Genomic DNA, 12,839 nt, shown 5'->3' on the forward strand with positions numbered 1-12,839 from the left:
CATTGTTCAAAAATTCAAGTTCAAAGTCTCCTGTAGGACTGAAGCAAACTTTTTTTTATAAGTCCCTGTAAAACTCCCTCCCCCAAAAGTTTTATACTTCTAACATATGATGACGGGTTGAACAGTCTCATTCCAAGAGAGGAATAGGGGGCGTGGAAAGGAATGGACCACAGCAAGACCAAAACCTAGCTGGGCAGACTTTAAATTCTGTAAATCCCTCTGCGGCACCACCGTGTGATATGAGACGTGAGCTCCAAAGGGTGTGGGAAGCAATCACTCTGCAGCCTTGCAGGTTGCACTCTACACAGCCTTCTCTTGAACTGGCTTTGCTCACTGCCTGTAGTTTTGCACGGCAGATGTTTCACATTCCTGGCACCTCTAGCTATCTGGGTATTTACTGTAGCTTTGGCTTCACTCTTAATATCTGTATGCTCTATTTTCTTAGGGGACCCAGGCAGGGATTGTGACCCTCTCACACCACATTTCCTGGCTTCCCAGGTTTTCCTTTTCAAATCTGGGTGGAGCCAACATGGTGGCACATGCCTGCAGTCCCAGTTCTTGGTAGGCCAAGGAAGAAGGACTGCCATGAGTTCAAGGCCAATCTGAGGTACAGAGTAAGATTCTGTCTCCAGTAAAGTAAAAAATCAAGTCAAATCAAATCTGGATGGAAGCTTCCATGATTATATAACCATGGCATTTTGCATTCATGTAAAACCACCACCCTGTGGATAATATTAAAGTCTTTCTTCTTGAACCATGACTGTAGTGACCCTCTGAGTGCCTGGATGGATGAACTGGAGATTAACTTCTCTAGGTGACCTTGAATGTGCAGGGAGCCCTGGGGTTCTTTTCACAAAGTAAATTCTTTCAAAAAAACTTTATACCTCTGAACCTGTGATGGGTATGATGTGACCAGTTCCTGAGATGCCTTCAAGCCATCTTTTCTATTACCCTGATGAAAAGTACCTGATTTTTTAAATGAAGTGAATCTATTCAGCAGTCGCACTTTCCTTAACCCAAATTTACATGTGCTTCCTTTCTGACTAAACTGCAAATTTTTTCAAACTGTTCTGCTCTGTTTTTTGATCCCAATTCTCATTGCAGATCTGGCTAAAAGGAACCGAAAGTACCCATGCCACAGCTTCAGTATTCTTCTTCCTTGAAATTTCCCCCACCAGATAAACTACCACATTTAATTTTAGCCTCGTACAAAGTTTTAGGACATGGCAAAATGTAGACACATTCTTTACCGTAAATGACCTCAGTATGGTTCTTTACATGGTCCTCATTCCCTCCTGAAACCTCTGAGCCTGATTGTATGGTCTACATTCCTAACAGCTTTCTGGTCTTCTCTGGTCTTCTCCAACCAGAGCCGTCCATTAAATTCTGTTTACAGTCTTCTAGACTTTCTCTAACTCAGTTCTCCAAACTTTTCCTAGCTCATCCCACAAACCAGTTCCAAAAATTATGTCAGGTATTGTCACATCACTTCTCTTGGTACTATTTATTTTGTATTAGCCTGTCTATTACTGGGACAATCTACTAGATATAACTGAAAGGAAGAGAGATGTATTTGGCTTGGAATTTTAGAGGGTTCATTCCATGGTTGGCTGACTCCAAAGTAGAAACAGCATAACAGAAGGGCATGGCAGAGCAAAGCTTCTCAGTCCAGGGCAATGAGGAAGGCAGAGAGGAGTGAGAAAAGATGAAGGGGGAAGAGGAGAGTAAGAAGAGGAAAAGAGACAGCCTGGGAAGATAACACATCTTTCCTGGTCACACCCCAGTGACCTACCCCAGTCAACAAAGACTCAGCTCCTAACAGGACATTCAGCTATAAATTCATTAATGAATTAATCCACTGATGAGTATAGGGCTCCAGTGATCAAATCATATTTCAAAAGCCCCACCTCTATATACATGGGACTTTAGGGAAATATTTTAAATCTAAATCAAAGCAATAGTTATATAAATAAAAATTTTGAAGTACAAAGAGTATAGATGGAAAGTCTCCTTTTCACTCACACTACTGTATATGTGTGTGTGTGTGTGTGTGTGTGTGTGTGTGTTTATATATCCCTCTTAACATTTTCTTTTAAAGGAACTTCCTCTTTTGTGTGTGTGTAAAGGTGTTGCTGGGAGTTGAACTCAGGGTCTTGGATGTGATAGACAAGTGCTCTACCACTAAGCTATGTCCCCAGCCTCCTCATTCTTTGTATTCTTTAAAACATGAATACATAATTGCCTGTTGTACAGATGAGCTATTTTCATTTAGCCAGTTCATACTGATGGACAGTTAGGTAGTTCCCAAATCTTTAAATTAAATATCCTTTACAGACATCATTTGCTCAAGTAAGTGACTACTATTTTAAAAAGATAAATTGTAACAATACTCAATTAACTAATGTTCAAAAATACAGATATAAAAAGGATAACCATTCTCTTATCAGATTATCAAAGATGTTTTTAAAAGTATAGTGCCCAATGTTAGGTCAAGGGAAAGTGGGCACTCTTGCCCACTGCTTGTGGGAAGGTGAATGCATTTTTTAAAAAATAAGAAAAGTTTTAAGAATTGTATCTATCTTTTGGCCAGGTGACTTCACTTCCTAAGAAAATATTAAAAGTTTTTCTTGATAAAATATTCACAGTAAAATGTACTTAGTAAAAATAATATTTTGTTGTTAGGTTTCAACTGTCAGAAGCAACAAGAGCTGGATAGTACATGATTCATTTCAAAAATTTGTTTCTCTCTATTAGATTCCTCAAGACAGTGAGCATTAGGATGCCAATTATATTGAATATTAACTAAATCAATGATGGTTATTTTAAAGTTCATTTAGAAAAAAATTGAAAACCATTACAATATGTGATTTCTAAGTATCTATTTCCCCTTTGCTTTTGATCTGAGCCAATCGTGGGTCTTCTGGAAAGTACGGTTAATTAATATCACTTACGCCTGCTGGATGTAAACAAAGAAATGTGCATCTTAATTGCTGCTGCAACTATGAGCAAAAGAGAAACACTGAAAGAATAAAGGCAATGCTGAAGCGGCACATAGAAACACAGAGGCCCAGCCTCTGCCATCGGATCCCTGACGGTAGGCTGCAAGATGGTTGAGCCTATATATATATATATATAGCCTTATCGCTCCAGTCATTTCAAGCTGGGTGTCTACTTGCATCTTACACACAGTAGTTGTAGACAAAGGGCAATTGTTCAGTAGATCAGCTTTTATTATTTGGTGAACAATAATAAAGAACTTATATTAGTAAAGACAGTTCTTATGTTTTATGAGCTTATTAAAAAGCAGAGTTCACAGCCATTGTGGAAAACATTATAGAGATTCTCAAAGAAATTAGAAATAGAACTACTAGAGAGTCCAAAGATTTTACTTCTGGGAATAGATCCACAAGAATAAGATTACTCTCTTGAAGAGATAGCGATGCTTCCATGTCCCTTGGAACCTCATTCACAAGCTGGGATATAGCTCAGTGGTAAAGCACTTGCCTAGCATGTATAAAACCCTGAGTTCAAGACTCAGCATTGAAAAAAAATCCATGCTTGCAAAATTTTTCTCAATAGTCAGGGTAAGGAAACAACTTTAGTGTTGGTCGGCAGATAAATGGATAAAGAATAAGAAAATATGGTATATGTATAGACATGTACATTTCACTTGATGAGGAACCACATATATGATGACAATTGCCCCCTAAGATTGTGTGGTCTGTTGATGTCATGGCCATCTTAGTTTAGGTAAGTATATGCTGTGATAATCACACAGGAACAAAATTACCTAATGACACATTTCTCAGAATGTGTCCCCCTTGTTAAGTGACTGATGATTACATATATGATAATTAAATATTATTTAGCCCTAGAGAAGAAAATTCTGCGTTTGTGACAGCACTGATAAAACTGGAGGATATTGTGCTAAGTGAAAGAAGCCAGGAACAAAAAGACAAACTGCATAATCTCACTTATATGCATGGTTTTTAGAACCTGAACTAATGGAAGTAGAAAATAGAGGTGAGAGAGTCAGGAAGATGTTGGTCAAAAGGCACAGACTTTCAGTTATTAGATGCATAATTTCCTGAGACATAATGTACAGCATAATTGCCATGCCAAATGCATTGACTATTGGAAATGTGCTGGGAATACATTAGGCTGTTCTCACCACAAAAAAAGGTAATCATGTGAGGTGATGGATATATTAATTAGTGTGATTATGGTGATTATCTAGCAATGTAAATGTGTATCAGAAAATCGTATTGCATACTTTAACTACATTCAGTTTTTATCTATCAATCATACCTCAATAACGTGGAGCAAAATGAGATAAAGTCTACGTATCCATAGGGGAAAAGCCAGAAAGCTCTATCAAAGTATTAACTATAGTAAGCTTTGATGCCTCTGGCTTGTGGGGATTGGGGAAATTACAAGAGGAGGAGAGGGCCACACTGTCATCTGACAGAGAGGAAGAAGGCTAAGATGACAAGGCAGAGCTGGGGCCCCCTTCAGATTCAAATTTACAGAATTCTCAGCGGTTCACCCTAGATTTAAGCTAATCACAAAAACAAGCCCTAAAATGGGATCTGATTTGGATTGTTTGGATTAAGTTCTTCTTCTGAACTAAAACAAAACAGAAGAGAAATATCTGATTTTAGGAGCTAAGTAAATAAAGGCCAAAGACTATGAAGGAAAGGGGGAAAATAACCTAATTTACTGTTCTGATACATAGAAAACTCTGAAATTCAGTGTAAAATCCAAGTGGCCACTGAGCGTATCAATAGCTCTAGGCGTAGAGTTTTAGACCGGCATTTGTCAAACTTGTTAATGCGGCGTCCAGTAAAAAATTCCCTTTGTACTGTGAGGCACTTTGTGTTGCATGGAAGCCAGAGTATGTGGGTTCAGGAGACCAGTTATTAAATACAGTTGTTTAATTCAATAAAGATACTCAGGTGTAAGTGAGCTCCATGTTCTGAAATGTCTTCATTGTTTTGTTTTCATCTTACTTGTTAATGCAAATGCAAATGTCAGCTAACATTCATGCTTTAATATACTCCATCAATAATACAAGAAACTTTTTTGAAAAATCAGAGAGGAATCAAACATTTAGAAGAAGACAGGAATGGTGATCGGATGTCCTTCTTATTTTCAGAGCGTAACACTAACAGCAACTTAAGAAATATATATGTATATCACATCAAGGCAGAATTGGAAATCCCAAAGCTAGGCTTTATAATACATAATCCAAAAACAAATTATACAACTTTTTGGTACAACTAGCATATGCTTATATTTCAGCTTTTGCAGGGAAAGGTCTTTTCTATAATTAAAAGTATCCATTATTTTTATCCATGAAGGTGGATAATATTATGGATAATTTTGAAGTTACTGATCTGCCCAAGTAGGTCAAAGACATTGCTGGCATACTCAGTATGCCTATACTTGGTAAAAAAAGAATTCAGTGTTTACAGAAGATGACAGTTGGTATGAACCCACCTGACCATATTGCTAAAAATAACTAAATGTGTTCACTACCCATAAAACATGAAAGCAATGAAGCGAGCCAGCCTTTTGCAGCTTACCTCTATTAAGTAGATTTTCTGTCACTGAATTCATGTGTAAGGCCTGTAAAAAAGGTTCATTGCTTTTAGAGTTTTAGACAAGTCCTTGGGAGAAAATCAAACTAAGCTTCTCAGAGATAATATGTGGCTTTTCTGACAGTGTTAACAGGAAGGCTCTTTGAGAATTGCTATTCCTATAAAACCCTAAAGAGAGCTCTGACAAATGAGTTCAAACAGTTGGCTTGGGCTGTCAGGGGCTGGGGAAAATGGTAACTATGCAGTGAAGACCTGTACCAAAGGCTGAGAAGGGGAAGGTTCTGAGTTTTGCTAAAAATCTGGATAGTGAAAAATGAATCTTTCACTTTCTGAAGGGCTGAAGTCATTTGAATATCTAATGAAAAACTGAAGCCTCACTGGAAAAAGTCCTTATTCAGTAAGTTTTGCCTACAATTGTAGAGGCTCCCCAGACCCTCCTGATGCCCATCTGCAGGTGAGGATTTTCCTGGAAAAGAATCTGCCAAAAAATAGACCCTTCTGATAGCTCGCAATATCCTTAGTTGAAGAAAATATAACTGACGGACACTCCATGACCCTGAATCAGCTCTGTCAATTACAATTCATTATCACAAGATTGCTTTGCAAAAAAGATGAACAACTGGGTATTCTGTGCAGCCTCAAGTTACTGGAAATAAAGGACATAAGTACATTAATAATGGTCTTTATGTGGGCTCATTTATAAATTCTTCTTTGATATGGATAGTTGACATTTTCTAAATTTTACATATCATTCTAGGCAATAGCAATTCGGAGACAAACCTTTAGAGTATCACCTTGCAACTCCCTCTCATATAGAAACATCTGAGAGTATGATGAATTTCAAGCTGAACCTTCTACCGTCCACAACTGGCCTAAGGCTTATTATGAAGATGTGCTGCTTTCTACTGCTCTACCCTCAAAGAGCTGAAATGTGAGGCAAACTAAGGGTCAACTTGCCCGCTTCCAGTTAACAGATTTATTTCAAGGTTAAATAAAACAGTTTTGCAATCAAGGCCACTGAGACCTGCCTGCCTATCGTCACAAAAATCTAAGGGTAATAAGGTTTTTATTCTGGGTCCCTACTGCTTAATAAACCATTCACCTCCATTGAAAAAGAAAGCACAGAGTAGCTTAAGAATGAGGACACACTCTAAAGAAAAGCTATCAACACGATTCTGTAGCTCTAAAACATGGTACCTTCCATTGTCTCTGGATTTTTTGCTTAACATCAAACAACAATCTGGCTCCAGATAAGCTTGATATTTTAAAAACAAAGTTATTTTAGACTTTTTTTTTACAAATTGAAGGAAAATTTATTTATTTATTTATTTATTTTGTACAATGACAATTACACATTTTAGACCTACAAATAAGTTGATGTACGAGTTTTAAACCACAGAGCACAATGTGTGATAGCCTTCTTCCTTCTCACTTATTATCTGAAGTGTCATATTTTAGTTCTAGCTCATGAAGCTCAAGACAGTTAGTTAAGAATTTTGTGGTAAATGGAACATGTGGGAAACATTAAGAAGAAATGCTAGTTGAAAACATATATGCCCTTTATTATTATTATGAGTTGCCGTTTCCCAGGCCCTAGAATAATGTGAAATACAATTGAGTTTATTATACTATAAGTGCATTGGCTCTTTACATTTTCAAACAAATTTATTATAAAAATTGACAGTTCTATTAATATTTTAAATATATATAATTTCTTATACTTCTGACTTTGTGCTTCTTTATGAATGTTAAAGGTCAACGAGCACCCTGAAGTATAGACAGTGAAATAGCATGCCCTCTTGGATTTGCTTTAAAATATTAAACAAAATAAAATTGTGCATAGCAGATAAATAAAACTAGATTGACAAACTAGGTAACTTTGAAAATTGAATGATAGGAATATAACAGCTCATCATACTCTTGTATTTGTTTGAATGGAATGTGTTGCAAAAATTTTTTTTTAAAAGTCAGAGACATGGAAATTTTCCAGGGACTAAGAATTAACAGTTAAAAACTCTTTAAACTAGAAGCCAGACAAAGTAGATCATTTAATAAATCTTGCTAGTATTTTTTGGTTAAAATGAAAACCAGATTGTGTATTTCTAACAAAATATGCCTGGAGGATTTAAGTAAATAAAGATGTCACAGTAGACAGTTCTTGAAATTCTATGTGTCTTGCTTAGCCAGATTGCGGGGTGAAGTTTGAGGATGGGGAGAGCATATTGTGTGATTCAGGCTGTGAGGTGTCTTTTCTACTTCTCCTGTGTACAAGGAGGTGTTACAGGAGAGGATGTTGTTAGACACGACTGATGGAACAGAGCAATGAGACAGAGAGAGAGAGAGAGAGAGAGAGAGAGAGAGAGAGAGAGAGAGACAGAGACAGAGACAGAGACAGAGACAGAGACACAGAGATTGTCCCAGAAAAAGGAGGCACAGGAGCTGAGAGGTGTCAGCCAGAATGAGGGAGTGGCAAACACAATAAAAACAGCAAGGAGAAAAGCTTCAAGTTCCTCTCAGGGAGATTTCACAGGGCCTTCTGCTCGACCCCACACTCGGCTCTTGTTTCAGAAACTAAAATGATCCCCCATTCTGTGGTGACATCCACCCTGGGAAAGGAGAACAGCACCTTGTAAACTCACATAAGGAAGATAGTCCGGAATCAAGGCAAATCCCTCGGAAAGTAGTTCAGTCTTTCATTCTCATGGGGCTTAGACTGAGGGGCTCAAGAAGCTTAGTTATTTAACCCATGTAGAGAAACAGGATCCAGATGCTTTGGAGATTAATTTAAAAGGCCCACCCTAGGTACACAAAGAAATGCTAAATCTTGGCAAGACCTGGAGACTCACTGGGTGCCTGTCCAGGACAGGATGTGGCGCTGAGAAGACCCAGCACAGACAGCATCACGGAGCCTAAGGGACTCTCATGTGTCTGTCGTGTCTTTGCTACTGGACCACAGAGGATGCCATGATTGAATCTTCTTAGGGAAAGGTGCTGAAGCTGGGGACGAGCCCCACTTGCCTCCAAGACTCTTGATTCTCTTCCTGCACAAAGCATTCTTTTGTCAAAAAAACAAGAAGAAAAATGTAGAGGATGCCAGTATTTCCAGCCAGGACAGGCTGGGAGCTAACACACCAGTAGAAACCTGGTTTCTGTCTCTGAATTGTCTCCCAGGCATGTAGTGGACCATACGCCAAGTGTGCTATACCCTTGTCTCCCCTGCCAGATGTACACTGTGTTGCCAAACACCAGACTTCAATTCTATACCTCATTCGTCCTCTCCTGGCAAAGCTGAACGGAGTCCCACTGTTATTCACTCATAAGGTTTCATCAAACCAAAATATTTGGATCCATGTTTAGAAGTTAAGTCATAGCATTAATGTATGAGTAACACTGGGAGAGCATAGGGTTTCTGATGACATTCCTGATGGCTGAGAGAAATGACACCAAGCTCCTTCTGTGTAAGAGCAAATGGGTCGGTGGTGGTTTTTTTTTAAAATTTAGATAAAACAGACAGTAAAAAACATACATTTTCTTAAGTGTGAAGCTTAATTAAATTTTGCATAAGCCCACGCTTGTGTAACAACCACTCAGATTCATATCTATAATATTTCTGTCATCCCATGAGGTTTTGTCATGCCCGTTGCCAGTCAGTCCTCCTCAAAAGTAACTTTTAACCTGACATCTATATTCATTGATTTGATTTTGTCAGTTCTTATGCTTCATATTAGTGGAATCATGCAGTGTGCAATTACAGACTCTAGTGACTTTTTACTTTATTTACTCAATTCTAATGTGACTTTCATCATTGGTGAGACATGCAGTTCATTTATTTTTAATGTTTTAGTAGTATTCTATTATGTAAACATTCCACAGTCTACTTGTCCATTCTACTCTGGTTAAACAGTGGGTTGTTTACAACTTTGGGCTATTATGAATAAAACTTCTGTAAATGATTTATGGTTGATATGAAGCATGGTTTTAATGTGCATTTTTCTGAGGTCTGGTGGTGTTCAGTAGGGGTATAGCTATGTACAAATACAGTGGTCACTTAGGAATGATTTCCCAACGAAAGGAACAATAATTTTTTTTATTTAAAGAAAGATTAAACAAAACAGAAAATAGGTAGAAATAGTACATACATGCAGAGAAAAAAAAAGAGTAAGAAATCACTAGTTGATGTCGTTTTACAAATAGTTGTTCAAGGTACAAAAATGGAACATGTAAAGTGGGAATTCAAATAGAGGGACTGCAAAAAGTTCTAATCAACTGTCCAACAAAAACTTAGTAACATGGTTGTCAATCCTATACATTTAAACATACACGCAGTTATCCATATCTTCATTTATGTTTAGATTAAACAAACTAAATCACGTTAAAATCATTTTGAACAAAGAATAATAGTATTGCTGGATTTCACTTCATGACGCTCCATGATCAGCACTGGGTACTGTAGTGTCTTCTTTTTAAAACTGAATTTAAAGAAAGACTAAAAAAACAGAAAACGGGTAGTAATAATACATACTTTCAAAGAAAAATAAACAGTAAGAAATCACTAGTTGATGATTACAGATTGTCTTCTTACAAATAGTTATTCAAGATACTAAATTGGAGCATATAAAGTGGGGATTCAAACAGTGAGGTTGCAACCAGTTCTGTTCAACTATCCAACAAAAACTTAGAAATATGGTTATCAATCCTCTATGCTTAAACATACATGCAGTTACCCATATCCTCAATTATGTTGACTTTCAATAAACCCAAGCAGGCTAATATCACTCTGAACAAAGAATAACACTATTGCTGGGTTTCACATTATGACACTCCAGGATCAGCACCGGGTATTTTAGTATCTCCTTTTCTTCAAAGTATCTGTTCATTTCATCAATTGCCATAACATCAGTTCCCATAAATTGTTTATAGATTCTACACATGCATGGGTCTTAACATGTATTTTTTTTTTAATTTTGAAAGTAGCAATTGTGCAACAGCGTAAGACAGAACAAAGCCAATCAAGACAATGCTGTGAAATTGGTACAGGATTTCACAGTAGGATACTAGGATAGTAGTACTAAGTACTATGATATATCACTTTAATTTAACAATAGCTATCCAGTCAATTACGTATTGTTAAATCAAACCAAAAATAGAACACTGTAAAACGAATTGAGAATATTGAATAGAGCAAAAGAAATATAACAAAAAGTAAAAACAACCTATGCCTTCAAACAGAAGATAGAAGGAAATCCCTCATATTTGCTATACTGCTTATGGTCATCCTCCCAAGAGATGTTGAAATATCTGTCCCTAGTAGGTAAGGGGGAAGGGGGCAGGTGGGAGAAGGGTGCTTGATTTTCAGCTCGAGTGGGAGTTGGCTTACAGGTAATGGTTCTCCTCCAGGCCCAAACTGCAGGTGCTTACCAAGAGGGCAGGTGAATAGGCTGCCTGAATTCCTCCATGGCTGGAACTCTGGAACTCTGTTCTCCTCCTGGCCTGCGTTGCAGACGCTTACCGAGAGGGCGGGTGAATTAGGCTGCCCGAATTCCTCCATGGCCGGAACTCTGGAACTCTAGGAACAATAATTTTTAAACACTTTGGAAACAAAATGTGAAAGTAAATAGTCTCATCCGCTTTTATCACTACTTTCCTCTCTTACACCGCCGTTTCTTTATTCTGTCTGAGTACTTGTAAGTATCTGACTGCTTCATGCCATGAATTTCAGTGGACAAATGAGAATTTTCTTGTCTTTCTCCCCTCTGTATTTCTTCTAAGAAGTGATGGTGAACTTTTTGCAGCTTTCAGGGATAACAAACAGCCCTTTTGGCACATGTGCCATAGGTTTGTAGCTGCTATTAGGAGCTAAAGCAGAGAAATGGAAATTAAGGCACTGGAACGGAGTGCAAAACTGAAGGATTCTGCCTCGTTGAATCCTCTCTCCTCTTGCCTGATTTTTTTTCCTTAAGTGCTGGGATTACAGGGATGTGCCGCCATGCTCAAATTGAATTCCTCTTCTCTGAGATCTATTCCACATAGACAGATGTGGGTTCCTAAAGTCATGTTTATATCATGTGACCCTACCCATTCTACTGACTTCAACTGATGAGGTAAAAGAAGTCACTTGATCCAGAGGGAGGAAATTCTTTGCTTGGCATGAGTCCCAAAGATTTTCTGTTGTGAGCATTTGAAGTTCTGTTGTTGAGGCAATGACCGTTGTTCCAGAGACACTGGGAGAGGAGACTATGCACAGAAAGGCAGCAACAGTTAGTCTGCGGACAAAGTAAGACAAATAAAGAGCTGTGCAGAGATAAGGGAAAGAGAAAAGCAGCGACAGGGAGAGCACAGCTGTGGGAATCCCCACAAGGCCTTGATTTCTGGCTCTGCTCTGCGTATCCTGTGTTCTGTAACATAGCTCAATAGTGATTCAAGTGAATTCCGCCTTTTTGGTGAAGCTGGTCTGAGTATGTTTTTGTTCCTTGCCCACAAAAGTCACAGAGTAAAGAAATTCTTGTCCAAGTCTCTTTTGATCATGGGTTGGAAAAAGAAGGTTAAATTGCAAGAGGCCTGAACCTGCTCCATCCAAGCACTGCTCCTTGGAGGCTCACCCTGCAAATGCTGTCTTTTCCTACTACATCCATTAAATAATGAGAATAAAATTAAAGACAGGGAAAAAAAGCATAGGATTTGCCTCATTTACCTCTTTCCTCTTCCTATTTTTCTTCTCTAGGAGTGCCCACTTTTAGCTTTTTTCTGTTTCACTTAACTTCCTTTTATTTCTTTGCTGAAGCCTCTTAGCTTTAGAACACTGTTTCTAGAACAATGGCTGTCATGAATGAAAGCATTTGGATGTAGGGACAATCTTTTCCGAAACATGGGTCCCTGTACTTTAGCTGACACTTTGGGTCAAAACCAAATCAAAACAATTGACAAAAGAAAATCGTGCCTTGGATGAGAATTCATAAACTGTGGAGACCAAGAGCAAACCACGCACCCTGTGCGGCCTGCCCAGTTTTCAGAGCTGTGCGAATTTCAGCCTGCTAGAGAGTTCAGGGACATGCAGGCAAACGTGGGAGAAACAAATCACTTTGTTAAAAAAAGGAAGAATTTAGTAGTTAAGAGCACAGGAAATGAAAGCAAGTAGATCTATAACTTCCAATGTGAAAATAAGTGCCTTTTCAAATAATTTAGCTAGTTTCTTATTCTAGCTGTGACCCAGATGTTTATTTAGAAGACAACTTAGCTCTT

At 38.1% G+C, this 12,839-nt stretch overlaps 1 long non-coding RNA gene across 1 annotated transcript; it reads right to left on the reverse strand.

Moving 5' to 3' along the window:
* Positions 1 to 9,668: 9,668 nt before the first annotated feature.
* On the reverse strand, positions 9,669 to 12,263 carry LOC134477174 (uncharacterized). Its single transcript, XR_010049085.1, has 2 exons — positions 11,019 to 12,263; positions 9,669 to 10,086 (listed from the first exon to the last, which is right to left on the reverse strand). It is a non-coding gene; the product is annotated as an uncharacterized LOC134477174 (long non-coding RNA).
* Positions 12,264 to 12,839: the final 576 nt, after the last annotated feature.

This window comes from Cavia porcellus, unplaced genomic scaffold (genome assembly GCF_034190915.1).
Source record: "Cavia porcellus strain 051 isolate PalLab524CR breed Dunkin Hartley unplaced genomic scaffold, mCavPor4.1 scaffold_8, whole genome shotgun sequence".
NCBI classification, from domain to species: domain Eukaryota; kingdom Metazoa; phylum Chordata; class Mammalia; order Rodentia; family Caviidae; genus Cavia; species Cavia porcellus.